Genomic DNA, 17,138 nt, shown 5'->3' on the forward strand with positions numbered 1-17,138 from the left:
CTTAGTCTTAAATTATTTCTTCTTGGATAAAGTATGTTTATAACATCTGTATAAAAGAAGAATGATATGGATAGAAAACTGTTGCTTCGGGGCGCCTGGGTGGCACAGTTGGTTAAGCGTCCGACTTCAGCCAGGTCGCGATCTCGCGGTCCGTGAGTTCAAGCCCCGCGTCAGGCTCCGGGCTGATGGCTCAGAGCCTGGAGCCTGTTTCCGATTCTGTGTCTCCCTCTCTCTCTGCCTCTCCCCCGTTCATGCTCTGTCTCTCTCTGTCCCAAAAATAAATAAACGTTGAAAAAAAAAAAAAAAGAAAACTGTTGCTTCTTAGATTTGTCAGAGATATTGTGTCATTTTAAATAAGACTATTAAATTTAAATCAGGGAACACTGGGATAGGTATGCTTATAGTCATTTGAATTCATATGTTACAAAGATAATTAATTTTCCAGCAGGGACTCCTTTTAGGCCAGAGTGCTTTAAGCACACCCATTTTTATGAAAATCTTTGTTTTGATTTCTAGCTTGCAAGAAAAGTCTTCTAATATTCAAATAAAACACAGGTATAAAGACTCTATGTTTGGAATTTCAAATTAAATGGAGGGTGGAAAATACTTACCTGTGGGCTTATTGTACTTTTTAGAGTTAGGACAGGGAGAAGGAGGGAAGCAAATTATTCTCTGCTCAGCACTGAAAAGACCTGCTTAGTCAGAATATGCAGATGCCAATTGTTCAAGGACTAAGAGGCAAGACTCCAGAGAGCCTCCTACAGCCTCCTAAAAGGATGACAGTTAAATTCAATAAATGGGTTCAATTCCTGGTGGATCTTAATGTCTTTCAGAAAGAAAGCCAAATGGCAGCAGAATGAAAAAGAAATAGAATTCAGCTTTATGTAATTATGGATAGGCACTGCAGTTAGTGGAGAATATTTAATTTAGAATTAGTGATAAAAGCAGTGGGTGGGACAGAGTTGCTAAAACTAAGAAAAGTTTCATATGATCAAAAACACAAATGAATTTGAGTTTGTTTTTTTTTTTAATTTTTTTTTCAACGTTTATTTATTTTTGGGACAGAGAGAGACAGAGCATGAACGGGGGAGGGGCAGAGAGAGAGGGAGACACAGAATCGGAAACAGGCTCCAGGCTCTGAGCCATCAGCCCAAAGCCTGACGCGGGGCTCAAACTCACGGACCGCGAGATCGTGACCTGGCTGAAGTCGGACGCCCAACCGACTGCGCCACCCAGGCGCCCCAATGAATTTGAGTTTTAATCTAAATGAGATATCAGAAGACATAGAAATAAGGACCTCCCATGCAAGATTGTATGTACTACCTAATAATAATATTAATAATTAATACTTCAGCAGTAGATACTATCTCTCAGGCATCCTATTAACTGATTTAACTGTCATAATGTTACCAGAGACTAGGGGAGTTCTCAGGTCTTGAGATTTCAACCATCAGCTGGTGCCAGATTCTTGACTGCACTGAGAGAAATAATTCCAAGACAAGCCAGAGTAAAGCATAGCAGAAGTTTTATTGAAAAGAGAAAGTATGCTTTCAAGATATGAGAGCAGATAAGCTCAAGGGAGAGCTGTTCCCACTGGGGTTTGGGTTTCTATCTTTTATTGACACTTGTTAACAAAGGGTGGGATATTCATTACTTGAGGCATGTATTTCTTGGAAGCAGGGTTACATGCTTTTTCTTCCTTATTTGGTCAAGGATTTCCTGTCATGGTACCAGGAGGGGGAGGGGATTTAGTATGTTAATGTGGTACAATGAAGGAATAATGTGAACTTTGGCCTACTTTATCAGCCGTCTTGGGCCTGTCTAGTTTGATTTGGTTTCTTGTTGCTTTGTTTTGGACTGCTGCCAGGACAGGTTTCTAACTTCCTCATAGTTAACCATGAGTTCCTCTTTGCTGGCCTCCAGGCCTTCTGTTAGAACCTAACTAACTGCCTACTTTAATAATAGTAACCTATAATTTAGGTATTACTAAGATGTGAGTGCTGGTATCATCTACCCAAATAGCTAATTTAGTAAGTTTGGACCCATATTCACCTTGGGGGCCAAAATCACTGTTGAACACCCAGAAGAGTGGAAATAGGTGGAAAGGATGATGTATGTAACAGTTTTACAAATGAATATTCTCACTTACGTTGATTTCCTTCTGCCCGCTACAGCTTTCTGGTTCTTTTAAAAAAAAATAATCTGTTGCATTCATTATCCAAGAAACATTTTTCAAAAAGGACACATTAGAATTTAGAAGAATTGAAAGTTGGAACATTGCTAACAAAACTGTTTCCCTGTATCCCTATTACCAACCTCAGAGACCTTACCTATCACAAATAGCCACTAACAGTAAGTGAGTGCATATAATTTCAAATGTCTTACTATACTTCTTAAAAATATTCATCTGCTACATATATATTGATTTCGGTATAGGTACAAGTAAGCGGAGAGGTATGTGTATATCCACTCTACTAGCTTTATAACACTTCCTTAACAAATTATCAGAAATGTAGTGGATTAAAACAGCACAATTATTATTTTATAGCTTTTTAGCTCAGAAATGTGACATCAGTCTCACTGGGCTAAAATTAGTGTGTCCACAGAACTGCATTATTTCAATAGAGGCTCCAGGGGAGAATCCATTTTCTTGCTCTCTGCGGCCTCTGGAGATTGCTCACAATCCTTGGCTCGTGATTCTCTTCCTCCTTCTTCAAAACCAGGAACATTATTTCTTTCTATCTAGCTGTTCTACATTAGTCACATCAGCCTCGAACCTCAGAATGGAAAGATTGAGTCTACCTGGATAATCTTTCCTTCTCAAATTCCATAATTTAATCTCATCTACCAAGTATATTTTGCCTTGTAAGATAATGTATTCACAGCTTGTGATGATCAGGAGGTGGGTATCTCTTAGATGTTATTCTGTTACCACACACAAACATGCTACTACTTTAAATTAAGTGACAGGACTCATATGTGGAATTCGAGAAACTTAACAGAAGACCATAGGGAAGGGAAGGGAAGGGGAAAAAATTGTTTCAAACAGAGAGGGAGGCAAACCATAAGAGACTCTTAAATACAGAGAACAAACTAAGGGTTGATGGGGGTGGGGTGGGATGGAGGGGAAAATGGGTGATTGGGCATTGACGAGGGCACTAGTTGGGATGAGCACTGGGTGTTGTATGTAAGAGATGAATCATGGGAATCTACTCCTGAAACTAAGAGTACACTGTAAACACTGTATGGTTGCTAACTTAACAATAAATTATACTGGGGCGCCTGGCTGGCTCAGTCAGTTGAGTGTCCAACTTCGGCTCAGGTCATGATCTCATCCTCCGTGAGTTCGAGCCCTGCGTTGGGCTCTGTGCTGACAGCTCGGAGCCTGGAGCCTGCTTCAGATTCTGTGTTTCCCTCTGTCTCTGCGCCTCCCCCTGCTAAAGCTCTGTCTCTGTCTCTCTCTCTGTCAAAAATGAATAAAAATTTAAAAAAACCCAATAAATTATACTTAGAAAAAAAACAATAAAATACTTAGGAATAAGCTTAAAAAAATAAAGTTCATCTGAAAGAAAAAAGTAAATTAGGTGAGAGGAAATATCATTGCAAGTGTCATAGCTTCTGTTTTTTTGTTTGTTTTTCTGTGAAGAAGTTAACATCACCTGCTCAGTATGTAAGGAACTATTGAGGAAGCAGTCTGGAAGAGAATTGAGTATTGTCTGTATGTGTGTGTATATGTAAGAGATGGAGGTTATGGTGGGGGATATATATGCAGGCCTCAGTGAAAGGGATTGGGATGGGGATAAAGACTATGTTTGGAAAGACATCTTGCCATTCTCCTGAAGAATAGGAGGATGAAGGCAAAAAAACAAACAAACAAAAAAACCAGAAAACTCATAAGGATTGAGAATGCAAGGAAACATTTATTTGGTGACTTAGGATTGTGATTTGAATGAGCTCGGGGTTCTCAAACATACCACTTTTTTTGTTTTCAAAAATCATTTCAGTGCCAGAAGTGCTTGAGAGTCAGGCATCTTGTTTGACCCATAATGAATACTGCTAAGGCATTTTGTAGATGGCACCGGAGCATAGATTATGTCTCTCTGCTGGAATCAAGTGCAAATTATTTTTCTCTCAGTGAGCTTTTTTTTTTTTTTGTAATGTTTACTTAGAAAAGATTAGTAAAATGTGTTTATTCAAAACAAAAAGACTTTGCTATCCTAGAAAACTAGGTATATTTTATATCACTTAATATTAACTTTTTAGATTAGAGAAACTTTATTATTATTATTATTATTATTATTATTATTTCTAAAACTAAAGGCATTTCTAGGATTTCACTCACTGATCTGTGATGGATTGATAAAAGAAATAATATTAAAGTATTTTGGACACATTGTGGCACAAATAAACATGCCATGTCTTTCCCAATTATTTTGTTTACTGTGATACTGGCTCATTTCCATAAGTTATGTCTTATCCTAATATTTTGGAGTTAATATCCCTGAAAACATTAGTGATGAAACAATGTAACTAAATAGCTCAGTACGGGTATAAACAGGTATAAGTACCATCTCTCCTAAACATGGATAATAGTTCATTACAAGACTAGTTTTTAAAAATTTGAATCCTAAAGAAGCATCTGGATGGATCAATTGGTTAACCATCTGATTCTTGATTTCAGCTCAGGTCATGATCCCAGGGTCATAGGATCAAACCCCTATTGGGCTCTGCACTGAGCATGGAGCCTGCTTAAGATTCTCTCTTTCCCCCTTCCTCTCTTCTCTCTCTCTAAAAGATAGATAGATAGATAGATAGATAGATAGATAGATAGATAGATAGACTTAAAAAAATTGTGAGTCCTGAAGAGACATGACAAATTTTAATGTTGTTGAATTTTACCTATATGCTGAGTGTTTAATTTGACTTTATACATCACAAGTGATGAGCTATGTTGAATGCCCTACATTTTCCAACAATACCTATTTTTTAATCTTTAAAATTGTTTACCTATGCTTTATTTCAAATGCTCCGTTATTATATTTTATGGCATCTTATTTTTGGAAATCAAACATGTGTGTCTAATCTGACAGGGCACCTTAAAATACAATGTTTAGAACCTAATAAATAGAAATAATTGATTTCTAAGTTGAAAATGAGTCAGGTCTAAGCCCAACTTAATTAAGCTACTTCAGAGAAAGCCCATAGTAACAAGGGAGAATAGCCAATTATAATACATCATTTAGTATCATGCCTATCACTCTTTCTGATCCAAGTAATATTTATTTGCACTGAGTGATTTCAGTTACATGATACAGTTAGAGTTGAATTCTTTTGCTAGTCTAACTTGGCAATGCATGCTCTAGAAAGATATATGGTGTAGTGAAAGAAGATGATTTAGTAAGACAAGACATTTTTCCTCTCTGGACTTTTTGCTACATAAAAGCCTTGTCAGTTTGACATTTGCTACTTTTGCTTTATGATCTTGTTCTATTTTCCCTTCTTCCCATGCCATCTTTATCAAACTACTAAAACACATTTTGCTAAATACTCCAGATGGGGCAATGGCATACTTGGCTTCTAGATAGAAACTAGGAAAATTGCCAACTTCTATTCTTTTTATAGTCCCACATTTTGACCATATTCCATAATTCTACTTTTACGTGTAACTATATTATTATTACTAATTATTTATGGATTTTTTTTTCCTGAAATTCCCAATCCCACAATTGAGCTATGTCAAATGCATGGTAGAACAGTAGATACTAAAATTTTATCTGCTGAATGATGGATATTTGTTTTTACTTTCAGTGTATCAGAAGAGGAAACTTTTATTTTGACACAGAAAATATACTATGCATGTAGGGGATGTGCATAGATGAAAATAAACTCAAAGTGAGTCTTTTGCTTTTAGTATGCTATGAATTAATCATACACGTAGATAGAATCTCAATAAATAAAGAATGAAAGAATGCACATATATGTTGTTTAATAGGCCTTACTGCTTTAGAATGAAAGGGACGCTGACTGTAGAGTAACTCCCAACAATTCAGTTTTGATTAGTTATAAAAATGCTAGAGACTTCAACTTTGATTAATGGCAGACATGATGGTTTGCAGAAGCTCTCTCGTTCAGAACACCTAGAACACATGAAAGAAGTATCAGTGTTGTAAAACATCACCCAGCCAAGGACTAAAATTGGACATATAAGGTGAGCCAGGACAGAAAGCTTAACAGATAAGAGGATGAATAATACTTTTGACAGCTTTGCAGGAATGGAAGTATAAAAATTCAAGTGTAGGGCTTGAGGGGGTAGGAAAAGGGAAGGGTAGCCCAGTAAAGCATCTGCATTTTAATTTGGGACCATGAAATACTGCAGCTAAAATAAAAATGAAGTGAAAGTAGGGGCACCTGAGTGGCTCAGTCGGTTGAACCTCCGGCTTCGGCTCAGGTCATGATCTCACAGTTTGTGAGTTCAGACTCCGCGTCAGGCTCTGTGCTGACAGCTCGGATCCTGGAGCCTGCTTTGGATTGTGTGTCTCCTTCTGTCTCTGCCCCTCCCTGCTTGTGAGCTCTCCCTCTCTCTCTCTCTCTCTCAAAAATAAATAAAATGTAAAAACAAACAAAAAAAGAACTGGAGGTAGACTGTCACTTGTCTACTTAGAAGGAAAATAAAGAGACATAACAAATAATTGCACTGTAGTGTCTTGGATTAGACCCTGAAACTGAAAAAGGCATTAGTGGAAAAGCTGGAGAAATTGAAATAAAATCTGTAATTTAGTTAATGATACTGTACCAGTGTTAAATTCTTAATTGTATAATTGTACCATGGCTGTAAAAGATGCCATTATTTTGTTAACTGGGCGGTATGGAATTCTCTATACTAACAGTACAATCATTAAACAAATTATAGTTTGTGTATCTTACCCAGAACTGACACAAGGAGAAAGAGAAAAATTGAAGAGTCTTATTGTTATTAAATGAACCTAAACACATAACTATCTATAATTATTAACTATCTTTAATTAACATCCATCATAAACTAAATTCCAAAGTATGAAAAAAACATTAAAAAACAAGGAAAATTTATGGTCTCAGTCACAGATATATAATCAAAGATTATAAATAAAATATAAGAAAAATGAGTACAGCATCTTAAAGGGACAAAACCTCCTCATTTCAGTGATAAAAATTTTAATACAGAAAGCTTACAAGAAATTTCTAAATCTGTTGAGTAACAATGATATTACTAGTGGAAGATATCATAATGATATCATATATATATATATATATATACATATATATATATATATATATATTTTACAAACTTTTCTTTTGAAGTAGATAGTAAGGAAAATGTGGCCACTTTTAACACTTCTAATTCACAGATCTTAATCATTATAATACCAAAGGGCAAGTTTAATTTTTGTAATACATTTGAAAAACATATTTTTGAAACAATCTTCCCATTCATTTTGTACAATCTTGCAAAACCTTAAAACTCACCCAACTATATGTGGTAGATATTCTCCTCTCCTTCAGACTGATAGGATTTTGCAGCAACTGTAAACAATAGAATACCGGTGAAAGTGATATTTTATGAATCCTAACACTAGGTCAGGAAAAAAGCTGTGATTTTTTTCCTTGTTGTTTTGGATGCTCACTCTTGGAAGCCAGCCATGAGTAAGTTCAAGTAGCCCCTGGAAAAGACTACGTGAGGAGGAAGCAAGACTTCTAAACTGCCGCTTCTCCTGTTTGCAGCTGAGTCCAGCACCACGTTGCTAGGTTTCAGTGAGGCACTTTGAAACTGGATCCTTCAGTTGCCACATACTCAGAACTTCCTCAGCTTGGTATATATGCATTGACAAAAGAAACACCATGAGGCCCTGATACAATTTGAGATATGGCCAAAACATAATATTGTTTTAATTTATTAATTCTTGTGTAGCTTTTTATGCAGGAATGGATAACTTCTATGACAAATATTAAAATCCATAAATATTGAAGACATTTTAATGTTGCCTATTTTAAACTTTGAGATAATAATTGACTTCAACACAAATTCTATTTGTAAAAAAGGACTCAAATTTTAATCAGGAAGTTTTAGATTACTTATAACAATTATTTTCTTTGTGTTTAACCACATTATAGTAATCTATAGTATCTATTTGCTTATAAAATAGAAGTCCCAGAGGACACAGATATTCACATTCACATTTGTGACCCTAGATAAATTGTCTAGATGAATTGAAGGATATAAAATAAAAGTGGGAGAACTCATGATATATTGCTGACCATAAAACCCTTGGATATGTGGAAACAGAGTTTTGTTACCACTCATAGCCTGGGGGAAATCAAATTGAAATCCCATAATAAATCTCTGCAAAGTATGTTTTCATTGCTAACCCTACAACTTAATAATTCCCAACATTCTGACTGTGATAGATCACCCCTATGATTGCCAGCTTTGAATCCTCGCCCTTAGGGGATATTAAATTATTATTCAGTGATGTTTTGGGAAGATGCTTTCTCTCGATACAGTTATCATGATATTATTTAATGTTATTTTTTGTATGAATTAAATGAGGTTTGTACGAGGGAAAATGTGGGTCAGTAAAATAAGCAATTTTGATATCAAATAAGCCTAAATTTAAATCCCTGATTTTCAAGGTATGTTACTTTAATACTATTATTACTATATTTGGAACCAGGACAAAGTTTGAGTTAATAATTTTTCTTACTTCCTGGCAAAATAGTGTTACTTCATGCAAAATCCCATTTTATTATCCTATTGATGCATTTCCTTTTCTTTTCTCCCCATACCCCACTCTCATCCCACCCCATTGCCCATAGGAAATAGTTCTAGGCTGCTGGATATGGACTTTTGAGATTGTATGTAGCTTTTTAAAGCATATATTCTTTGAAAATGTATTTATTATTAATTTACACAAATTTATATAGATTTACACAGTTGTCTCTAAATGTTTCCACTAACCACTATTTTTAGGTCCTGTGCAGCTCACTGCGTACACCTAGTTTATTGTTTTTAACTCTTTTTGATGGTATAGATCTACCTCATTATATTTATCCATTCAAAACCTAGATTTTCTCCAATAATCTGACACAGTATGATTCAATTATTGCTATAATGAACATCTTCACACATATTGCATGGTCCTTAATGAGAATTCCCATGAGTATTTCTCTAAAATATCAACTCAGGAGTTTATTATTGGATCACCTGACATGTGGAAATTCAGTTTGATTGAACACTGCCCGATTGGGTTCAAGAATGGATATATAAATGATCTTTCCCACTATTGTAATTGAGGAATCATATTTCTCACATTTCCACCAATTTTTGCCATTATGGTGCTGAAAGATAAAATATAATCCAAAGGCATTTTCCCTCCCAATTGCCTAAACTATACCCTTAGAATACAAATACACTGAGTTAATCATTACCATCAGAAACAATTTTAACAATAAACTTACCATTATAGATCTATTTCTAACCTCCCAACCTGGAATAGAGTACATTGTTAGGTTACCCAAGTCTAGATTAATCACCTATTTTGTATTTGTTAGCAGTCTTTCATTGGCAAGCATAAGAATACAAGATTTACACTGGCTTTAAGACTATGCAAAAATTGGGCTTCTGGGTGGCTCTGTCGTTTAAGCGCCAAACTTCAGCTCAGGTCATGATCTTACAGTTCATGGGTTCAGGCACCATGTCGGGCTCTGTGCTGACAGCTCAGAGTCTGGAGCCTCCTGCTTTGGTTTCTGTTTTCCTCATTCTCAGCCCCTCCCCCGCTTGAGTGCGCATGCAAATGTGCTCTCTTTCCCAAAAATAAGCGTTAAAAAAATTTAAAACAAAAAAAAAAGGTATGCAAAAATTGTTCTAGAGTTAGGATGAAGTTCAGAAAGATTGATCTAATGATTCATTCCTACTGTCATCAAAGACCTATTTTATTTGTGTCTTATTTGCTCATCCCAAAAGATGCCCTCCTCAATACCCATCACCCACTCTCCCTTCCCTCCCATCCCCCATCAACCCTCAGTTTGTTCTCAGTTTTTAAGAGTCTCTTATGCTTTGGCTCTCTCCCACTCTAACCTCTCTTTTCTTTTTTTTTTTCCTTCCCCTCCCCTTCGGTTTCTGTCAAGTTTCTCAGGATCCACATAAGAGTGAAAACATACGGTATCTGTCTTTTTCTGTATGGCTTATTTCACTTAGCATCACACTCTCCAGTTCCATCCACGTTGCTACAAAGGGCAATATTTCATTCTTTCTCATTGCCATGTAGTACTCCATTGTATACATAAACCACAATTTCTTTATCCATTCATCAGTTGATGGACATTTAGGCTCTTTCCATAATTTGGCTATTTTTAATAATTTGGCTATTTGGTCTATTTTTAATTTTTTGAGGAACCTCCACACTGTTTTCCAGAGTGGCTGCACCAGTTTGCATTCCCACCAACAGTGCAAGACAGTTCCTGTTTCTCCACATCTTCGCCAGCATCTATAGTCTCCTGATTTGTTCATTTTGGCCACTCTGACTGGCATGAGGTGATATCTGAGTGTGGTTTTGATTTGTATTTCCCTGATGAGGAGCGATGTTGAGCATCTTTTTATGTGTCTCTTGGCCATCTGGATGTCTTCTTTAGAGAAGTGTCTATTCATGTTTTCTGCCCATTTCTGCACTGGATTATTTGTTTTTTGGGTGTAGAGTTTGGTGAGCTCTTTATAGATTTGTGTTACTAGTCCTTTGTCCGATATATCATTTGCAAATATCTTTTCCCATTCCGTCAGTTGCCTTTTAGTTTTACTGATTGTTTCCTTTGCAGTGTAGAAGCTTTTTATCTTCATGAGGTCCCAATAATTCATTTATGCTTTTAATTCCCTTGGCTTTGGGGATGTGTCAAGTAAGAAATTGCTGCGGCTGAGGTCAGAGCGGTCTTTTCCTGCTTTCTCCTCTAGTGTTTAGATGGTTTCCTGTCTCACATTCAGGACTTAATCCATTTTGAGTTTATTTTTGTGAATGGTATAAGAAAGTGTTCTAGTTTCATTCTTCTGCATGTTGCTGTCCAGTTCTCCCAGCACCATTTGTTAAAGTGACTGTCTTTTTACCATTGGATATTCTTCCTGCTTTGTCAAAGATTAGTTGGCCATACTTTTGTGGGTCTAGTTCTGGGGTTTCTATTCTATTCCATTGGTCTATGTGTCTGTTTTTGTGCCAATACCATGCTGTCTTGATGATTACAGCTTTGTAGTAGAGGCTAAAGTCTGGGATTGTGATGCCTCCCGCTTTGGTCTTCAAAATTCCTTTGGCTATTCGGGGCCTTTTGTGGTTCCATATGAATTTTAGGATTGCTTGTTCTAGTTTCGAGAAGAATGCTGGTGCAATTTTGATTGGGATTGCATTGAATGTGTAGATAGCTTTGGGTAGTATTGACATTTTAACAATATTTATTCTTCCAACCCATGAGCACGGAATGTTTTTCCATTTCTTTATATCTTCTTCAATTTCCTTCAAAGCTTTCTATAGTTTTCAGCATACAGATCTTGTACATCTTTGGTTAGATTTATCCCTAGGTGTTTTATACTTCTTGGTGCAATTGTGAATGGGATCCATTTCTTTATGTGTCTTTCTGTTGCTTCATTATTAGTGTATAAGAATGCAACTGATTTCTGTACATTGATTTTGTATTCTGCAACTTTGCTAAATTCATGTATCAGTTCTAGCAGACTTCTGGTGGAGTCTATCAGATTTTCCATGTATAATATCATGTCATCTGCAAAAAGTGAAAGCTTGACTTCATCATTGCCAATTTGGATGCCTTTGATTTCCTTTTGTTGTCTGCTTGCTGATGCTAGCACTTCGAACACTATGTTAAACAACAGCGCTGAGAGTGGACATCCCTGTCGTGCTCCTGATCTCAGGGGGAAAGCGCTGAGTTTTTCCCATTGAGGATGATGGTAGCTGTGGGCTTTTCATAAATGGCTTTTATGATCTTTAAGTATGTTCCTTCTATCCCGACTTTCTCAAGGGTTTTTATTAAGAAAGGGTGCTGAATTTTGTCAAATGCTTTTTCTGCATTGATTGACAGGATCTCATGGTTCTTATCTTTCTTATATTAATGTGATGTATCACGTTGATTGATTTGCGAATGTTGAACCAGCCCTGCATCCCAGGAATGAATCCCGCTTGATCATGGTGAATAATTCTTTTTATAAGCTGCTGAATTCGCTTTGTTAGTATCTTATTGAGAATTTTTGCATCCATATTCATCAGGGATATTGGCCTGTAGTTCTCTTTTTTTGCTGGGTCTCTGTCTGGTTTAGGAATCAAAGTTATACTGGCTTCATAGAATGAGTCTGGAAGTTTTCCTTCCCTTTCTATTTTTTGGAATAGCTTGAGAAGGATAGGTATTATCTCTGCTTTAAATGTCTGGTAGAATTCCCCCGGGAAACCATCTGGACCTGGACTCTTATTTGTTGGGAGGTTTTTGATAACTGATTCAATTTCTTTGCTGGTTATGGGTCTGTTCAAGCTTTCTATTTCCTCTTGTTTGAGTTTTAGAAGCGTGTGGGTGTTTAGGAATTTGTCCATTTCTTCCAAGTTGTCCAGTTTGTTGGCATATAATTTTTCATGGTATTCCCTGATAATTGCTTGTATCTCTGAGGGATTGGTTGTAATAATTCCATTTTCATTCATGATTTTATCTATTTGGGTCATCTCCCTTTTCTTTTTGAGAAGCATGGCTAGAGGTTTATCAATTTTGTTTATTTTTTCAAAAAAACAACTCTTGGTTTCATTGATCTGCTCTACAGTTTTTTTAGATTCTATATTGCTTATTTCTGCTCTGATCTTTATTATTTCTCTTCTTCTGCTGGGTTTAGGCTGCCTTTGCTGTTCTGCTTCTATTTCCTTAGGTGTGCTGTTAGATTTTGTATTTGGGATTTTTCTTGTTTCTTGGGATAGGCCTGGATTGCAGGCCTATCTTGGGATAGGCCTGGACTGCCTTCGCTGCATCCCAAAGTGTTTGGATTGTTGTATTTTAATTTTCATTTTTTCCATATACTTTTTAATTTCTTCTCTAATTGCCTACTTGACCTATTCATTCTTTAGTAGGGTGTTTTTTAACCTCCATGCTTTTGGAGGTTTTCCAGACTTCTTCCTGTGGTTGATTTCAAGCTTCATAGCATTGTGGTCTGAAAGTAGGCATGGTATGATCTTAATTCTTGTATACTTATGAAGGGCTGTTTTGTGACCCAGTATGTGATCTATCTTGGAGAATGTTCCATGTGCACTCGAGAAGAAAGTATATTCTGTTGCTTTGGGATGCAGAGTTCTAAATATATCTGTCAAGTCTGTGTGATCCATTGTATCATTCAGGGCCCTTGTTTCTTTATTGACCATGTGTCTAGATGATCTATGCATTGTTGCAAGTGGGGTATTAAACTCCCCTGCAATTACCACATTCTTGTCAATAAAGTTGCTTATGTTTGTGAGTAATTGTTTTATATATTTGGGGGCTCCCATATTTGGCACATAGACGTTTATAATTGTTAGCTCTTCCTGATGGATAGACCCTGTAATTATTATATAATGCCCTTCTTCATCTCTTTTTACAGCCTTTAATTTAAAGTCTAGTTTGTCTGATATAAGTATGGCTACTCCAGCTTTCTTTTGACTTCCAGTAGCATGATAGATAGTTCTCCATCCCCTCACTTTCAATCTGAAAGTGTCCTCAGGTCTAAAATGAGTCTCTTGTAGATAACAAATAGATGGGTCTTTTTTTTTTTTATCCATTCTGATACCCTATGTCTTTTGGTTGGAGCATTTAGTCCATTTAAATTCAGTGTTATTATAGAAAGATACGGGTTTAGAGTCATCATGATGTCTGTAGGTTTCATGCTTGTAGGGATGTCTCTGGTACTTTGTCTTACAGGATCCCCCTTAGGATCTCTTGTAGGGCTGGTTTAGTGGTGATGAATTCATTTAGTTTTTGTTTGTTTGGGAAGACCTTTATCTCTCCTTCTATTCTAAATGACAGATTGGCTGGATAGAGGATTCTCGGCTGCATATTTTTTCTGTTCATCACATTGAAGATTTCCTGGCATTCCTTTCTGGCCTGCCAAGTTTCAGTAGAGAGATCCGTCACTAGTCTTATCGGTCTCCGTTTATATGTTAGAGCACGTTTATCCCTAGCTGCTTTCAGAATTTTCTCTTTATCCTTGTATTTTGCCAGTTTCACTATGGTATGTTGTTCAGAAGATCGATTCAAGTTATGTCTGAAGGGAGTTCTCTGTGCCTCTTGGATTTCAATGCCTTTTTCCTTCCCCAGTTCAGGGAAGTTCTCAGCTATGATTTCTTCAAGTACCCCTTCAGCACCTTTCCCTCTCTCTTCCTCCTCTGGGATACCAATTATGCATAGATTATTTCTCTTTAGTGCATCACTTAGTTCTCTAATTCTCCCCTCATACTCCTGGATTTTTTTATGTCTCTTTTTCTGAGCTTCTTCTTTTTCCATAATTTTATCTTCTAGTTCACCTATTCTCTCCTCTGCCTCTTCAATCCAAGGTGGTCATCTCCAATTTATTTTCCACCTCATTTATAGCAATTTTTAGCTTCTCCTGGCTGTTCCTTAGTCCCTTGATCTCTGTAGCAATAGATTCTCTGATGTCCTTTATACTGTTTTCAAGCCCAGAGATTAATTTTGTGAGTATTATTCTAAATTCACTCTCTGTTATATTGTTTAAATCGTTTTTGATCAATTCGTTAGCTGTCGTTATTTCCTGGAGGGTTTTTTTGAGGGGAATTCTTCTGTTTCGTCATTTTGGATTGTCCCTGGAGTGGTGAGGAACTGCAGGGCATTTCCCCTGTGCTGTCTTGAATAACTTGCCTTGGTGGGCGGGGCCACAGTCAGACCTGATATCTACCCCCAGCCCACCACTGGGGCCACAGTCAGACTGGTGTGTACCTTCTCTTGCCCTCTCCTAGCGGTGGGATTCACTGTGGGGTGGTGTGACCTGTCTTGGCTACTCACACACTGCCAGGCTTGTGGTGCTGGGTATGTGGAGTATTAGCTGGGGTGGATCGGCAAGGTGCACGGGGGCAGGAGGGGTAGCCTCAGCTCGCTTTTCCTTGGGAGATCCGCTTTGGGAGGGGCCCTGCAGCACCAGGAGGGAGTCAGACCCGCTGGAGGGTTGGATCCGCAGAAGCACAGCGTCGGGTGTTTGCGTGGTGCAAGCAAGTTCCCTGACAGGAACTGGTTCCCTTTGGGATTTTGGCTGGGGGATGGGTGAGGGAGATGGCGCTGGCAAGCGCCTTTGTTCCCAGCCAAGCTGTGCTCTGTTGTGGGGGCTCAACAACTCTCCCTCCCGTTGTCCTCCAGCCTTCCTGCTCTCTGAGCAGAGATGTTAGCTTATAACCTTCCAGATGTTAAGTCCCGCTTGCTGTCCAAACACACTCCATCCGGCCCCTCTGCTTTTGCAAGCCAGACTCAGGGGCTCTGCTTTGCTGGCTGGCCGCCCCTCCGCCCTGGCCCCCTCCCTCCAGTCTGTGTAGCCTGCACCGCCTCTCCGCCCTTCCTACCCTCTTCTGTGGACCTCTCGTCTATGCTTGGCTCTGGAGAATCCGTTTTGCTAGTCTTCTGGCGATTTTCTGGGTTATTTAGGCAGGTATGGGTGGAATCTAAGTGATCTGCAGGATGCGGTGAGCCCAGCGTCTTCCTACGCCGCCATCTTCCCACTATTTGTCTATGGTTTTAAATAATTTTACAAATTTAATGTGAAATAAAAAAAATACAAATAGGAAGAAGTCCATGTTCTTTAATTATGTACAAAAAAGTATGAGAAGAACCAAAAGTAAATTAAACATTATCACATTTGTTTTCACCATTCTTAGTTCTTCATATTAACTTCACTATTCAAATGACAGAAAGTAGGTAGCAATTTAGGGATTGGGAAAGAGATAAAAAAAACCAACAACTTTTTCTACCATGTTTTTCCTATACTGTATAGCTGTGCTCATAGAGACAACTTCTTTTACTTTTACACTGTGTGGAAATCCAATTGTATATAAAATTGAACCTGCTTAGAAACAGAGGGAGACTAGAAATGATGGGTCCATAACCTAGAGCACTGTTGTACAGTTTAAACAATGGTGCAGCTACCAGCTTGTAATTTTTAGGGACTGCAAATAAGGCTTTCTCTTGAAGTTGAACCAAAACAGCTCCATCATGTTCCTTAGGTTTTCTAATATGTGGAAGAATATATGAATACTAAGGAGGTTCAAAATTTTGCCTCCACCCGTTACCAATGCAGTCATCAATGACCCCATCTTGCAGGACTACATTTTGATAACCCGGTATCCTTGTCATTAAGCATTTGAGTTCTTCAACTTCATCTTCTCCTGGGTTAAGTTTACCACCAGGTAATGTGAAGAAAGTTGTTGCCAGCTGTAGCAGGAACACGTGCAGTAGCAGGTGCTCATGTACAATCAGGGCCCCTTCTATAGTCCTTCTCATTCGATTTTATCAGATTCCTCCCTCATGTGCTGAAATGTGGCTGCGATGGAGCTGGCCTTCTCATACAGGGACTCCTTTGTACCATAAATACAATTTATAAGAGGGTACATGTTGATGGTGAACTCCAGGGTGAGGGGCTTGGTCTGTTGGATGGACTTGTTGCCAAACTTGTTGATCCCACCCCCCTATGCCAGCCAATTTGTGAACATTTGGGTGGCACCATGGACATGCTGGTGAACTCCAGCACTGGCAGGGAGAGGATATGGGGCAGGCAGGAAGGTTTTCCTGTGCCAGCAGTGGTTATTTGCATCCCCCTCTGCAGATGCTACTGACCATTAGCATGAGAACACAAGAGGAGACTTAATTTGTCTGCCTTAAGGGAGTATAATTTTTCTTGTTGTTGATTTTTCTCAAACTCATAAAATAGCTTCCAGGAAAACCCATGATCTAAAAACCCTGCTTTACATCACACGGAAAGAGAAAGTATCTCCCAGAAACACTTGAAGCGTGGGAAGTTATGTTTCAGTATGCCCAAATACGTTTTATATATCTCCTTTGCTTGAAATGCACTTCTTACATCAATCACCCTAAACTAAGCCAGCTAG

General features: G+C 37.9%; 1 pseudogene; it reads right to left on the reverse strand.

Annotated features, from left to right (window-relative positions):
- Nucleotides 1-16,014: 16,014 nt before the first annotated feature.
- LOC101092828 lies at nt 16,015-16,762 on the reverse strand (annotated as a pseudogene).
- Nucleotides 16,763-17,138: the final 376 nt, after the last annotated feature.

Source organism: Felis catus, chromosome F2 (genome assembly GCF_018350175.1).
Source record: "Felis catus isolate Fca126 chromosome F2, F.catus_Fca126_mat1.0, whole genome shotgun sequence".
Taxonomy (NCBI): domain Eukaryota; kingdom Metazoa; phylum Chordata; class Mammalia; order Carnivora; family Felidae; genus Felis; species Felis catus.